A 17117-nucleotide genomic window follows, 5' to 3' on the forward strand; every position below is an offset into this window, starting at 1 on the left:
TGTAGCTCGAATGGTAGCACTAACAGAAGCACAGGATTCAAGTTTTATAGAAGGTGTATAGTAAGGGATAGTCACAAAGGAAAATTGCACACTTAGTTTCCATCTCTCTGGATGCTTCCCCTCCCTACTGAAGACTACTATTTTATTTATACTGAGTATGTGAGAAGTGAGCTGTTAATCTGGTACCACCTATGGATGCACACATGTCAAGTCACATTCAGATGGCCTAAATTCTCGTGTTTCCTTGTGACTGGCTTGGAACAGCATAGCTCAACCCCTTAACTGGGTTGGTACGCTGCCAGTAAGAGGTTGTAGCTCTTCCCTGATGATCTTTTTACTGTTCTGAACCTACTGGCAACCTACAAATGATTATAAATGCCTGTGAATTATGATACATCCTTAATTATATTATCATGTACTATTTTCAGTGAAAATTATGTCTCATTGAACACCCTTAGAATAATTAAAAGCACACTAATAACATCTACTAAAGCACCTGGAAATTTCAATTAGCATGCTTAGCCATGTTCAGCTTCTAAAACAGATTTCTTTTAAGTTTCCCTTTTTCTCTCCCTCCAGGCTCTGAAGCATCAGATCAGAAGTTTCAGTGTTCAGTTATGTTTCAAGTAAATAGCCTTTGTATAGTAAGAGGCACTGGTACATTGTATTGGTCTTACTGGAAAATGCAAATAGATGATGTTCAAAGTTCCACTCCAGAACAAAAAGGTTAGTCTTTTTTCTCACTTGGTAGGGAAGAATTTAATCACTCCATATTCTATTTAAATCCCCACATGCTATTGACCAATATTTTGCTTTTTGTCTGGTGAGCTAGAGCTAAATACAATAAGTTACTGCATAGATTATTTTTGGATTTAAATAGATCAAAATAATTTGCTCTTCTTGGCCTAAAATATTACAGAAAACAAACACTCAACAAGCAAAGACACCTAAAGCAGTGTTTACCAGTTGGTAGTATCTTCTTGCAGTCTTAACAGAGAACTCTCCTTCCTCAGATTACCGATGCAGCAGCTTCTCTTCAGAATCTGAACAAACAGAAGAATTCCATTAAAATGAAACAATACACAGCATTTCAGTTACATCAGCCAGTGCCAGTGGTAAATCAGTGTTAAACCTGTAGTGCCAAGGAGCCAATGTGCTTTAGGGATCCAAATAAAACATAAAACACTTGTGATTTTATGGAACTGACAGTACAAGCAAATAAACAGGCTTCCTTACAAACTGTTCTGTGAGTCAGTAAGGCAATTAGCTATCCATGATCACAAGCATCAGAAATAGATTATTACATCTCAGCATTACGGAGCCAAGTTATATTTCATTGCAGCAGAAAAAAAGGAAGTCTCTATGGACACATACGTATATATTATATATGTATATATAGTACATAGTGGGGGAAATGCTTTGTTGCTACAGTTCTCATCATTTAAAGACAGATGAGGTCAATGACAACTTACACCTTTCTGAACTTACTAAGATGACTTACATTTGCCACTTCAAAATTAAGTTTCTGGTTTAGAAACTTAAGACTCTTACAGTGCAACTGAACAACATTTCCTATGGAAATGTTCCACTGAGATCTACTGCAAGCACTCCAGATGTCTTTCTGTTTATTTGGAGAAGGTTTACACAACAACCAACACCTACCTTTTTTAGTGCAGTAACTGGGTGATGAACTAGCCAAACTAATGCCTTTGTGTTAGGGTATTACATAAACCTGTTCCATGGGAGGTTGGCAGGCTTATCTCTCAAGGATTTCAGCTAATTTACCTATAGTTGAGGTGTGACACTTCACCTGCCTCCAGTGAAGCCACTGCAGGCATTGCTCCTGGTACCAGAATCTACCCTGCAGATACTTCACATCTCAAGGGTTCTTTTAAAGACTGATCCTCCCACTTGATCCTACAGTTCTCTTTGTTTCAGTAGAGAAGTCAACCCATTCCTGCAATGCATCTCATATTAGAGATTGTTTTAGAAATATAAAATACTGTCACATTAATGACATCTGTAGATCCAGCTGAAGAGACATGAAATATTCAGTGATAATTTGTACTACTTCAGCTTCTTTTACCTTAGATAATCCTGATTAACGAGCATTTAATAGGAAAGTATGCTGCTTCACAGTGAAATTTCTAATCAGAAAACATAGTACTACGGATTTGTCCCAGCTCAGGAAGGAGGAAGGGAAAGGGAAGGGCTCTGCAGTACTGGGGCTGGTGGATTATTTGAGTTTTCTGAAAGCTATCATCAGAAGTTACTATCCATTCCCTCCTCCCCTTCCCACCAAAGAGTACTGAAACCCAAACAGCACAGCTAGGAAGAGAAGGCAAGGACTCTAAAGATTAGTAGGGGTCATTATCTAAAATTTAACTGATAAATAAAATAAATTTGTTCTATTTGCAGTCACACTGAAAAAGTCTTTTGCTACAAATAGTTCAAAAGTAAAAAACAAAACAAAACAAAAAAAACTGTTAATCAATTATAAGTTTTGCTAGTTTGTGTGCACATACAATAAGCGGTACCTGGCCAGTTATCACCCCCCCCCCTCCCAGCACTGTTGTAGGAAGTACTGATTTGTTCCCCTGAGGAAGCAGAAATCCAAGAAACATCCATGACACCTTACTCGTTTTGTTAAAGCACAGGCTTTGTTTCAACAATTGTTCTCCTAGCATATTTCAGGCATGGCTCCTGCCAAGGAGCTCTCTAAAGTTAACAACTCCTGACAATTCAGTTAAACCCCCCTGATGGAAGCCGTAAGGTCTTATACTCACACGTAGCTCAGCACATCGCTGTCTTCAGCCCTGACAACTGGATTTGAAAGTTCTCGGGGCTGTGACCACTTATGCAATTGCAACATGCGTAATTTCCTTCAACACTCAACAAATACTTGGATCCTACTGCTACGCTGCAATAGAAAAAGCTTCCTATTCAGTACTAGAGAACAGATTCTTTTTCAAGCATGACTGCTGATTTCATTAAACAGAAAACTTGGGTTACACTTCCACTGGACCAACTCACATCGCCAGCTTTGTGTGTTCAAACCTCGTCATAATTACATTAAGTAGCATGAGGATTTTGTCTTACTGAAAGCTGTATCTAACCCAGCGTAGAGATCCTCCTGCCCCATGCTACCCCAGCACTGCTCTCCCCTTGCTCAGCGCTCCCCGTGCTGCAGCTTCCCCCTAACACCTCATTCCTGTGTGCTGGCCATTCAGCCCAGGATTTACAGCTCCAGAGCAACTCCAGATGGTAAAAGTCAACATAGTAGAAGAGCAACAGGTAGAGAGGAGCAGAGAAATCATGGCAACATCCACTCCCAGACGAACTCTGTGATCTGCTGGTGCTGAGCAAAGAATAAAGCCTGGTGCAACATGAGGAACTGTTGAGGAAAGGCACTGCTGCAGATTTGGTCCCTACAGAAATTTGGAAAAAAAAATGAAATAAGAAAATAATAATCGAGCTTTCAAAGTAACTACCCCTTATATTCTTTTATATGGTCTAGATGATCTGTTTCCATTGATAAAACCTGTCAAGAGCTGGTAACCTATGATATAAATGACAACACTGAAGAATTAAGCAGCTGCCAGTTTAGCTCTTAGCTTTCTGTCAGTATTCATTCAAAAAATAATTTTCTTTATTTCAATAGACCTCTGTGAAGCAAATTAACACTGTCTCTTTGACAGGCTAATTAGAATAGCTGGTAAACAACAGCAGAACACGCTCATTCTCAGAAGACATCCTTGCTTGCCCTCTGCATACTGCCCTGGCATGGCTTTGTAAGGACAAATCCAAAAGAACGAAGCAGACAATAACCCTACCTGTTTCTGGCAAATTAGGGAGACCTCACCTGTTTACTTCAGCAGCCATCCCTCACACCTCACCTATTCATTTAGGGGACCATCCCTTACCTTAGTTTTGTCACTGAAGGGGAAGGTGGAATTCAGCTCCCCAGCACAGTGCCCCCATTAAATCTAGCCCTCCATACAAAACTCATGCTCATGAAAATTACTAACCATAAAGGTGCAAAGAGTCTTCCGTGAGTCGCATGGTGTTTGTTTTGCTCTGGTGTACGTGTTTCAACAGGCACAACCTCAGCCAACACCTCCCAAGCCTCCAAGTGTTGCCCTTATGTAAGCTACAAGAACCTGCTGCCATTAAAGGCTGCATCCTCCACAGAAAATAGTGAAGCCAGTAACAGGAGGTAATGCATTTTACTGAAAAAAAAAAAAAAGAAATTCAGAGTACTCCATGCTACAAAGTTTGCTGAAATATTGTGGCAAAACAGCCCTTATTGCCAGATACAGCAGTTTCTAGGCAGGGGTTGAAGTCACCTCAAGAGGTTTTTCAGGCTTTGCCAGTGTAAAAGCAAGAGCCCACTCATAGGCCAAGCACGCCCTGTGTTAGAGCTGGGCCCACAGCATCACAACCAGGTAACAGGGATTGCTTGGAAAGAAAATGAAGTCAAAGTGTTTCCTTTAACTCAGCACAAACCATCAGCTGCCAACCCAACAGCCTCCAGTGTTCTGTCTTGCTCGCTCGGACACTGGCCTCACAGAGACACCAGCATGGTGAGGGCCTGGGGCAGCCTGAGCTGCCATTTCCTCTGTGATCCCTAACTTGGACGGCAGGCAAAATTTACATCTCTGTGGGCTTTCAAACAACTTGACAGGGTAGGTAATTGTAACTAAAAGCTCTGCCTGGCTCCTATGTATAGGAATATTGAGAGCAGCCCTGAGGAGAAAGGCCTGAGGGTTGATGAGAAGCTCGACATGAGCTCTGGGGAGACCTTCAGGAGACAGCGCCCTTCAGGAACCTAAAGGTGGCCTACAGGAGAGCTGGGGAGGGACTCTGTCAGGGAGTGTAGTGATAGAACAAGGTGGAATGGCTTTAAACTAAAAGAGAGGAGGTTTGGATTAGATATAAGGAAGAAATTCTTCACTCAGAGGGTGGTAAGGCCCTGGCAGAGGTTGCCCAGAGAAGCTGTGGATGCCCCATCCCTGGAGGTGCTCAAGGCCAGGCTGAATGGGGCTTTGGGCAACCTGGGCTGGTGGGAGGTGTCCCTGCCCAGGGCAGGGGGGCTGGAACCAGATGGGCTTTAAGGTCCCTTCCAACCCAAGCTACTCTAGGATTCCATAAATAACTCCACCTGGCATCAACCTGTATACCCAACACTGGTGCAGAGACACAAACCGCATTTAAAATCACGTGTTAGACACATCATTATCTGTGCTCGACTTTGCTTAGCCCAAAACACAGGAAGTGGAGAAGACAGCAAAAGGAATTTGAGGCAATGCACCCTCCCCAACACGGATCACAACAGACTGTGAGTGACAACAACCCATCAGCAGGTTAATGTATATCTGAAAGGCTCAGCATAGAAAGATGGGTTAGAAAATCCCTATAAAGATCCTTAAGGATAACTAAGTGTCAGAAGGCTTCTGGTAGTTTATAAAGAATTCTGTTGCCAGCCATAAGACAGCAGGCAAACCGAGCAGTCAAAATAACCCCTGCAGAGCTTCTGACAGACTGCTTGCTCTTCATAGTATGGCAGCTATGAAAAAAAGATCCAGTCCCCTATAAAAGCAGGAAAACCAATAAACACTAGCATTCCTATAGATAGTTTCCACAGAAAACAAAACTTGGTTGAAAGCTTCCATCACTCACCAGAATGATGCAAAGTTATTTTTTCCTTGCCAACTTACAATGCCAAAACTTCAATTTCCAGTTGGAAGAAGAAACTGTTCTGTGACTTGAGGAATTGCTGGTCAGAGAGCTATTAACATATCCCCAGTAGTTCCCTTCTACACAGCTGAAAAAGTAAGTTCTCATTTCTTTATTTTCAGGAGAGTAATGAAGCTGTTTAAGATCAAAAGAAACAATACTACAACTCAATAGTCTGAGCTTCAGCTGCAAATCACACAGTTAATAATGATGATGCTCCAGTGCATAACAAAGATTAAACGAGTTGTTTCCAAAACACAGTCCAGCTCTGCTTCCTCAGAGCTCCATAGCACTCGAGAGGTGCTCTGACCATTGTCAATTGCTAATTTTCTTTATTTACCAGACTTTAACATTTGATGATACTCCTTATGTGCTTGAGTGGGAAGGCACTGAAACATTCACGTACCAGAAGTTAATTCTGTGTGTAAAGTGAGGATTGTTCAGTTAAATTAAGAGTTGCAGAGATGGAGACAGAAAGCACTCACACATAACCTTTCCCTGTCCCCACAGCAAGTGTTTGGCGTGGGTTTATAGTACTACCAGTCCAACACAATGCATTAGCTGAAGTATAGTTTACCAAACAAAACACTGACCAGCTTTTCTCTGTGAATTACTCCGAAGTCACAGAAAGGATTTCCAACTGTAAATGCTTTTCTCCTTTCAGTGCCATATCTCAGCCATCAAACACCAGACCTGACATTCTGAGCTCACAGTTGCATGGCTTAGCCACTGTCCTTTAAAACATAGGTTCTCAGAATAACCTGAAGTATTACAGAGGGTCTGAATCTGGGAATACTGCCCTTACCAGTTTTATTATAAAAATCTCAAGGCAAACTCATGGGGAATAGCTCAAGATGCAGGAGAGCTCATTCACACTTCAAGTGCTTTGGCTACCATTAGACCATCCATCCATCTTCCAGCCTGAATTCACTCACCTAGTTGGAGCTCAGGAACCTGTGCCTACATTTACCATAAACACAGCAGCAGAAACATCACAGATCTTGCATTTAACATAAAACTGAAACCGCTAACAACAGATCTCTTTAACCATACAATGAGCATATTTCTTTATTTAAAAGAAATGTGGAACTGGAAGTACAGCTGTACTGATAGGAATCATTTGAATATTCAAACATGAGACAGAGAATTTAACTATGGGCAGCCAGAATATATCTGAGGCAGGACTTGAGAAAAACATAAACATAACCAGTATTTTATTCAGTTCCTCTTTAAAATAGTTATTCATATAGTAAGGAGGTCAGCTCCTCGAGTGGCTCAGCTCTGAGGTGAGCAGGCAGGACACAGATGAAGCATTCCCCAGCTTAGTAATGAAATAGGTTTTCATAGCAGGATGAAAACGGCAGGTCCACAGTTATACAGACTGAAGTAGGAGCAATCCTACTACTGGTGAGAGGATGCTCCTGATACCAGGCGAGGAAGAGAATATAGGAAAAGAGAACTTTGAAAATTTCTTCATTCTGAAGCACAGGCATCACATCTTTTGACCTGATATCTCAAGTTAATATTTTCTCCTTAATTATACTACACCTGGCCACGAGACTGAACAAAACACATTGTTAGAACTAGGAATTAATCCACAGGATGAACACAGGACCAGTCCTAATTTGTCTACTCTTTAGAGAGGTGGAATAAAGGAAGGTCTGTGTGACACAAACCAGCAGACCAGCAGTTGGCATTGACTACTCTAATGGTTGAAGATAAACAGCCTACAAGAACTCTTCCTAAGTAAGGCTCATAGCAAGAGGATAGCAGTTGCACATCCAGGCTCCAAGAACAGTTTCAGTTTTCCACTGGACAAAGACCTATTGTGAGCAAAGATTAGAACTGAGCCATTTCCCATGCCATAAAAATACCTTCTCACCAGGTCGTACTGCGCTGAGCCTTCCCTAGACCCACCCCTTAAACCTCTATTTGCGAAGTGCCCCAGCTCCCGCCGGGACAGGCACCAGCCAGGCTCACACAGGCGCTGAACTCCCCAAACAGATCAGAGGTTGGTTTCCCAACTATGCAGAAGAGCCTGCTTCTTTTGCATTAGGTGCAATTTAAATGCTCTTACTACTGAAACCAGGTAGCAGGGAAGGTGTACGAAGCCCTTGATCTAGATATCTGGTCAATATAGCCTTTTTTTTTTTTCCTGTTTCCTAATCAGCTGGATTTAGACAAGCTTGTTATCTAGTCTACAGATATTACTTCAAGCTCTTAGCCTTGTTTACAAGACCTAACTTAATCTCATGTTTAAGTAGCCTGAACTCTTCGCTTAGATGGCCTGAATGATCTTTTTAGGGCCCAAATATTTACCATTTGCTCTCTTAGATACTGCAGTGCTTCAGACCTCGAGTAGGAAGTCTCACCCTCGGAGGGCTGTTTGCACGCTGCCTCAGCTCTTACATCCGCTTCTCACCAGAGTCATTAGAGGCAACTGGACTCTTATTTCTGCACAGGAAATCTGATGAACTTTAAGCCATTCTTACACTCCCACATCCTCCCAGCACTTCAGTCTGCATCTACAGTACGAGATCTTTGTTGACAACATAGTTGGAAGGGCCATCATCTCCACAGGCTTTGCACCATGCATTCAGCGCATGTTACAGGCGAGGTCAATACAGCAGCTCTACATTTTTTCTAAATTGCTTTGTATTTGTGGTGACAAAGGAAGCATTTAACAACAATTGCTATATTTTCCTACTGAAGTGCAACAACACCAACATTCAAACAGTCACATACGTGTTATAGAGGCTACGACAAAGGAATCAGCTCATCCTTTCCAAATCAAAGTATTCTGGAACAACAGGTAGAAAAAAAATCTACTTTTATTTACAGACTGGTTGGACTGCAAAGCATTTTTGCTACTATGAGGCTAGAAATACTTGTTTCAAGATTAACACCTTCTGGGGTACAGTTTTTCACAGAGAAATGCAGCTAAGAACCTGACGTTAAATACACACATGAAAGAAAGGCCCCGTATTAGACGAAATTCACATTGTAGAGTCACACCCAGCACAAGTTCTTGTGGATTTTAAGTTGCTGTGCATAACTAAAAGTGCAACAAGAGACGGACATTACGGCTGCACTTCATCTACTTACCAGTAAATCAGAGTGGATGAAAGCACAGGTATCATCAGTACAAGCCCTGTACCCACCTGCAGTCATTGACACAAAGTTCTAGGACCACGGATTTCAAGAGTAATAGAATAACAGGAATAAATGGTATGAATAAAGCTTAACTAGACTTGAAATTGAAGCGCCTGCCTTCTGGAGTCTCCAAATTTACATCAGGGACTTCATTTGCAAGAGCTTTACAGCCACGTGACAAGCGAGTTGCTCTACAGGTGGAGCATGCTCCCAGCTGCTCCTTCCTGAGCAGCCAGCAGGGCCCTCACCCACCTCATGTGGCCAAATGACAGGCAGCAGCACCATGTAGGAGCCCCACACTCAGTCCTACAGAGGCAGAGAGTCGTGAGCTCTTCTGAAGCACGACATCTGGAGGAGCGTTACCTGCGTTGTGCAACAGGAACCTGGGAGCAAGCTCCAGCTTGGCAGGAGGTACGAACAAAGTACGCACACGCAGCGCAGATGCATGCCTTCTAGGAAGGAGCTGGGTCCACAGTGTGGTGCTGCAGTGCTCACCTGCTCCAGGACTGTGATTCAGCGCCTACAGAGCTGCGCAAGGACGATGATTCAGTGCCTACAGGGCGTGTTGGATGGGGTACAGCTGCACTGATGAATTGCACACAACATACGTGTCTGGCTGCTGGCAGGAAAGGGCTACACATGCAGCGTGGAGCACTCAGAAGTTATCTGCTACAGCAGGATTGATTAAAGTCTCCTTGCCTTCAGGTTCCTTCAAGATTTTCCTTCAGAAATCTTCCGTATCATCTATTTTAAAGGAGCTTCAGAGCAAGGGAAGATAGTTAACTGTCACGAGAGACAGGATTTAGCTCAAGGCCTGTCACGCCTAGCATGGGCTAGAACAAACATTACCTACTATGGGATTATTTGCATTGCCATTCATGAACTTAAGCAATTTATCAGGGACATCTCATGTGGCAAAGGCACTGCCAAAGAACCGGATGATTTATTGGTGCTCCTCTAGCAGAGCTTCCTATAGCAGGAACTTTCCAAACACTGCAGACGTTTGCGAGCAATCTCCGAGTATTGGAACACGACAGAAACAAGACCGAGGAAGTGAGACTTACAGAACTATAAATCCCATTAATAAAGATATGCTTGTCACTGTGACTGCACTACAAAATTACTTTAGCATTATGGCGCTGTCATGAGCACCAGAGAGAAACTAGAACAAACAAGCTGAGTTTACACAAGCGATGCAAAACCACTTGGCCAATCAAGGGGCTTTTAGTAGCTTTCCTCAGTCTATCTATAAAAATGAATGCGGTGTTACTAAGCCTCTGAAAACCATAAATATTAACCGTATTCAGTGTCTTATCATCAAAATACAGAAGTGGATGTTGGCCTTCTGTGCCTGTATCTCTCATATTTTTGTGGAATTTTGGTTATTTGCTTAAAAATACAAATAGCAGCAAAAATAGCATTACAAATTTGAGCAAGATCTACCAGGTCTGAGAGAATGAAAGCTTTTCACTTGGACATGCTTCAGTCAATGTGCAACTGCAGAGAAAACAGGAGTTTCACAGATAATTATTCATCTTGCTCTTATCTTACATTAGAAGGTATTTAGCTACAGGAACTCCATCTAGCACTGCAGTAACACGCATTCAACCCCAGATTTTAGCACAGGCTTCCTATTTGCTTTCAGGTAACTAACACTGCTGTACCTGTACCTGCAGCAAGGCTGCACATACACCACCAAGCATCACAGGACCTGAGCCAAGCGTGCAGTCTTTGAACTCTGCTACAGGAAGAGATGGCAAAGGTAAAATTGGGTGAATCTGGAAAGAGATAAGTGTAGCAGAGGCTGCCTAGAGACCTTCTGGCAGTCCCTGAGGACACACCATGCCGAGCACACCAGGTAACAGATCTCCCCACTGCTTCACATCAAGAACACCAGCTGCTGACACGGGGCAGCTCCAAAAATCAGACTGCAATTACATCTGGCAAAAGCATTCACGTTAAACTCTTGGGCATCAACTGAGAAATAATGGAAGTTGTTTTATTGTTGAAAGCTTAATCGTCTCTTGTCTTACAGGCAGTAAAAAGTTAACTATTTGAGCCAGTCTACTCTAATCCTGGACGTAACAGTAACTTTGCTTCAACATATGAATTAATGTTCTACCCCAAAGATGCTTTATTAGTACTATTTCAAATTAAAAATCATGCAAGGCATCCCAAATCACTGATCAAGTCATCTTTTCACAGAGGTTACAAATAAACATAAATAAAAAAGTGATGAATATATGTCAAATATGATATACATGGAAAAAAGTTTCACCCAGCTCAAACTGCAACATTGGTTGTTTTTGGATTATTAGAGGAGTGTCTTAAAATGTTGGGAAGTATCAGGTTAATGATTTTTAACAAATGAGGACAACTTTTTAAGATCAAAAATGAGTGTAAAAGTACAGTTTTCATTCTACTAGGTGTATTAGCAGTACCATACGTATAAATAAATTGCTCCACGGGCAAGCCTTAGATTTGAAGATAAGTTTGTGGTCTCTGTGAAAATGCTGAGCTAGACTGAAGCCATTAACAGGATCCACCAGCTCTGTCCTTTCCTGCCTCCCTGGAACAGGGCCACCAACCTCTTGGCTGGCTCCTGGTCAGCCCCGCGGGCAGAGCCCTGTCCCAAACAGCAGACACCATGCTTATGGCAGCTGAGAGCACGAGCAGTGAACAAGCTACCAAGCAGTTCCAAAAAACATGATCAGGATTTCTCAAGAAGTCAAAGAAGTCAAGAAGTCAGTCAAAAACTAGGTAGGGAAGAGATGCTTGCTCTGGAGGGTGGTCTCTCTCTCTCTCCATAACCCCAGAGTCCACGCGATTTCTGTATCACCACAAACCCCTGTACACACACACTTAAAATTTTGATTACCATAAGACATTTCACCAATACAAACAGTGTTTTACAGACATTTAGGGTCTGCCATTGCCCACTCTGCCCACAACACCAACGAGCTGCTTCAACGCTACCTTACCCCAAGGATCACTGTTCCAAAGAGGCACTTTGTTGTTGGGTCGAGCTAGTGCAACACCTGCAATGATGGTTTCTGAAATAACTTCCCTACCAGCCACTAACAGCTACCACCCCAAGGAGTGGCTCAACCTTTTTGAGTTGCAACTCTCTCTACTTTGCGTTGTAAGCCCATGCTCTGTAAAGCCAAAGGCAGAACACTTACGTTCTTCTAGACTTTGGGGTCTCTGTTCTACCCTTTCTGAATGCCGCTGTTGTCGGAAAAGGTTTTCAGCCTGGGGCCACAGTACTTAGAGCACCCTGGGCTCCACAAAGGTGTTGTCACACATGCACACATAAGAAACAGAGCTGGAAAATTCCTGGTTTAAACTGAATATTTTAAGCTATCAACATTAATATATTAAAGCCAAGTTGTGTGTCCTGGTAAGTGAATATATATATTTTTAAATGCATTTCATATCTTAATTTTAGATGTTTCCAATGAAAACAGAAACAACAACACACAGAACAACTCTGCCCTTACACAGACGTTACTCCAAATTGCACTCGGCCAAATCAGGAACTCCCAGGAGCTGTCAGGGACACACTGGACGAGAGAAGACACCAGCTCGGAGCTTTTATCCGAACTTAGCGCTGCGTTTCATCACAGCTCAGTAGCTCCCCTGAAGGTTGTGTTTTTTTTAAATAAAATGTTTTGAAAGCTTAAGAGTTAGCAAGGGTTTTAAGTGATATTATTTGTCATTGTTCACGATTTTGAAGCTGCCAAGAGCAAATTTCAGCTGTCATCAAGCTCCACGGTTACCCTTAACAGGCTCCTCTGATGCGCAGGCATTGTTATCAGAAATATTCATCACTAAGGCATTCACCAGTGTTGCAACAGTTCAAAGACACCACCGTAAACACCAATCCCAGCACACAAACGTGTAGCTTTCAGCCCTGTGTTAAAGGATAAAAACTTATTTCTGCCTTGCTTACTCTTTAAAACGCCTGAGTGGGTATTTTAGGGAAAAAAAATGAGTGCTTGTGAAGTAACTGATCTTCAAGACTAGTTGTGCTTTCCAAAATCCTAACCAAGTCTACTCTTATCCACTTACAAAATAAATGCTCCAAGAGACTGAAGTCAACACCACTGCAACTCAGAGAAACCTGAAACCTGTCCACACTTTTTTTTTCCCCACTTGTGAAGGCAGAGGGCAAGCAGCTCCTGATGCACACTAACAGTCAGAACCCCTGCAGTAACAAAGTCAACAAAACCCAGTAATTTCCACTCCTGTCACTTGGAAATCAGTGGGCACAAGTCAAACTGCCAAGAAACCCAAGCCACAGGGCTGGCTTTAGTTAGAAGAACTAAAAAACACACACAGCACATCACCAAAACAAACCAAAACCTGTCCCAGGATTATTTGAGGAAAAGCGACCAAGCCAAAATAACACTGTTGTTGGAGAAATCTCAGCCTACTGGAGCTTCACGCTTGGTATCGAGGCCTTGACTGGGGTTTCATGGGCAAATCAGTCAAACAGTAAATGAAGTCAGCCCACAACTTACCTGAGGTGCTAGGTGAGGAAGAGGAGGCACCTGCAGCTCCCAGCTTTGCTCTTGTAAATCCTCAAACTGGGAACCATTTAAAACATGCAGTTACACAGCTGGATCACATTAAGGTAAGTACAGGCTGGCTTTTTTAGCCTGCTGCTGGTATTTGACTGAAAGGGGAAGTTAAGCCCTAGTATCTGCTCCTTCAGTCGAGGTGAACCTGCTTCTGGTTTCAGAGCACTGGTTAAATCACACTGCCTGTAGCTACACTCAATGAAATACAGAAAAGTATCCCTTACTGGTAGAAAAGTCTGGCTAGTTAGTTCCTTTCCACAGCAGAAAGGAGATGAAAAAATAATCCAGGAGTGCCACTCTTAGATGCTTTCAACACTGCAATGGCATACGAACTACAAAAACAATCTTGTATGTATACGAGTGAGCATCCATAAAACCAAAGGGTGAACAAAACACCTCCTTACAGCTTTAGTCTCCCAAAGCACACACAAAACCAGTACCTGAAAGCAAACAAACAAAAACCTGGTACGAATGCACAGAATTCAAAGGCGGCACCAAGGCCCCAAGTAGTCGGTCCCCCCGTTATTCCTGCAGTCACACTGGCAGGGGAGCTGCTTGTGACAATGATCAGAGGATTGGATTCACCTCCCAGCTTTTCTTAAAAGCATTCACCTTCACAGCTCTAATGGGAGGACTGACTTTAAAAGGTATTTGCAAGACTTTCAGTGGTTCCTAGCTTAAAGCTCTGTTATCAGACCCAGAAGTGCTCATTTCCCCTTCCCATGACAAAAAGATTAGTTGGCCAAAATGACCAACTTTTTTTTTTTTTTTTTTTTAATTAAAAACAAGAAGGATGCTGGAATTGCCTAGGACAGCTCTAGACATTACCCCTTTAAGTCCCCCATGAGAAACGTGTTGGTTTATCCAAGCTGGACCAGTAAGCATCATTGTTGCCTCTACACAAGTCTGATATTGTCAGAAGAAAAGCCTTGAGATGCGCAGACCTAAAAATACCTGATGTTGAAAATCAACATAACCAACTACAACCTTGAGAAGAACTGCTAGAAAATTATTTAAGCTTAGAAAGAGCAAGCAGGCAGCAGGGGTGGCAGGAGGTAACATTAGCCACTTTCTCACCTGTCCTCATTACCTCCCAAGGGGAGAGGGGAACACGGCCTTTGCTGCTGCAGGACGCAGGAGGTTAGCTGCAAGGAACAGCAGGAAATGAAAGAGACAACACCATGAAAACTGGGGGGCAGTTGTTACACCAGAACACAGAGCCATACCATAATTAAGAACGGGATTGTTGTAGCTGGATCCAATGAAGCAGCTGAACTCATGGTGTTGGCTGTAACCTTTTATTTTTTTATTTTATTTTTTTTAACTGGAGTCAAGCTTTCATCAACTCCCACGTTACAACAGTTTGTTCAAGGAGTCGGGCCTGTCAAGCCCTCTTGCAGGACTTCAAATCCGTACACACTTACAGCTTCCCTCAGTCTAACCATTATAAATAATCTCAGCTTCATGTTAGCAGCCTAGAGTCAAAGCTGCGCTTTTCATCACCCTCCTGTTATTCTAAGGTTACTCAACACACGCCCGTGACGTTGTCTTGAAGAGATCTCCGTTTTGCTTGGTGTACTTACTCAACGCAATTCCTCCCAGGATTAACCAAGGCTCCCATTTGATTTACCCTTCAGACACCGCAGCGGGGCTGCCTGAGTAAAGCTGAAGCTCAGCTCCTCCCCCCGGGTCACGGATGCAGTGAGGCTGATCTATCTGCCCAGTTTCCAGAGCAGAGACTTACCCCCAAACAGTGCTTTTATTTATTTAAACACCTCCCATCCTATCTTCCACAGGACAGAGCCTCTGCCTTCCAGTTACCCTAACTTCCAGCTGCATCACAGGAAGAAAAATCCTGTTCATGCTCAGGAGCTAGCATTCATTAAGCACTGCTTGATTAGATGTTACTGCAGAAGGCTACACTCAAAACTCAGGTACACCAGGATGAAAATAGACAACAGAGACAAAAAAAATTTGCTGGAATGTATAAAAAACTATTTTGCCATTTATACTCCATTTATAGCACTCTGCCAGTTATTTTCAGAGCAGCTCGCAGAATAACCCGCTGCACAGCGGGGACTGCAGCCCTTCCCTGCTCATCTTTATACACACACACACACACACACACAAAGCTCCAGCTCAGCAACCAAAATTATAAAAAAAAAAGGCATAAACAAATGTTTCTTCAGCTGGATTACTGCTTCAGGTACTCGCACAACTCCTGCCAGCGTTAAACTAAAATACGGCTTAGAGTTTTGGTGAGGGTTTCTGTGTGAACACGAAGCCACTACAAAGACACGGTGCCCAATTACGCTTAACGCCGTTTGTCAGAACTACCCGGGGAGGCCGATGCTTATCTCAAGGTTGCTTTGAGGCAACAGGTTAGCAAAACAACGTCTTAAGTAAGGACCACAGAGCACAATCGAGTCCCATTCAGAATAGATTTCTGAGAGGATCGAAAGCACAGCATCATTTTAACACAGATCTGAATCAGAAAATGTGCAGTTTAACTTCCCAGCAGGGCTCGTGTATTAACACAAGATGCAAGTCAACCAAATCTCGGGGCTTTAGGATATCCCACTAACCGCTAGCACCACGTACGGCTGCAGTTTCTATGGCTGCTTGGACCAGCAGCACAGAAAATAAGCAGCAGAATCAGCTTCTGCTGGCTTTCCTCCTTAACACGTTATTGACCATCTTTTGATGACCTTCAGGTTAGGATAAACAGCTCAAAGACTTGATCTGGTGCAAGGTTAGGGTATTTCTGCTGAGCTCTATAAGCACATTCAACTAAATGTGTGGTGGTGAAACTGTTCCTCCCTTACCAAAATTTAAGGAGACTTGGGGATGTACTGGTGACTACAACACGTGAGTCCATAAGTTAGCCTGTACCACGCTGCTCTAAGCTGTCCTTTCTGTTCTGATGACCTACTTGTCCTTAACAAACCCAGATGGAAACATGCAATCCAGGCTGTGAAGAAACAAAATGATGCAAACTTAAATCACCAGACAGCAGAAACATCTGAAAATAAGTTTTCCCACCCCGTCACTCACTGCTGGAGAGGCACACGAAGCTATGTAAGGCTCTTAACTTCAGGGAAACACGAAGCCACCAAAATAGCTGCAAAAAGTCTGTTTACACACGGCATGTGAATACCAACAGGAATCACGGTGACAAAATTCATCTGAACCACACCTGCTAGCAGAAAACTCCCATCTTCAAGCAGAAAAAAAAATCCAGTTTCACGCACAGAGCATCAACAACCCACTCCTAGGGCAGTCACCCAAAGGGAAGAAAACCAGAGTACCGGCACTGAGAAGCAACCACCCCACGAGCCAAGCATTATCTCTAGCGTGGAATTTTGCAATTCTGCATATTTTAAACAAGTCTGTTTAACACTGAATAGCGTTAGGAGCAGCTCTGTTGGAAAGCTGCTGGAGCTCTTAATTGGCAGCTCCATTCCTCCTGCCCCTGCACCCCAAAAGCAAGAGGAAGGAGAATTTGGTTTTTCCTCATTCAGCAGGTTAACCTGAGCTTCTCCTGCTGGACACAGCAGCAAAAAGACAAGCCTAATTCCACACAGAGGCTGGATTTGCAGAGCAAGAGATGCTAAGACTGATGCAAGTGATCTGGGAAAAAAAAAA

General features: G+C 42.9%; 1 protein-coding gene across 2 annotated transcripts in view; it reads right to left on the reverse strand.

The window, feature by feature from the left end:
* CYRIB (CYFIP related Rac1 interactor B) overlaps positions 1-17117 on the reverse strand; it is a 91456-nt gene that overhangs the window by 41113 nt on the left and 33226 nt on the right. For both annotated transcript variants that reach the window (XM_082753159.1, XM_082753160.1), the window contains exon 2: positions 964-1043. The gene's annotated coding sequence lies outside the window, so the exon portion shown is untranslated. The remainder of the gene's footprint in view (positions 1-963; positions 1044-17117) is intronic.

The sequence above is a fragment of the Aythya marila genome (genome assembly GCF_965140915.1).
Source record: "Aythya marila genome assembly, chromosome: 2".
Lineage (NCBI taxonomy): Eukaryota > Metazoa > Chordata > Aves > Anseriformes > Anatidae > Aythya > Aythya marila.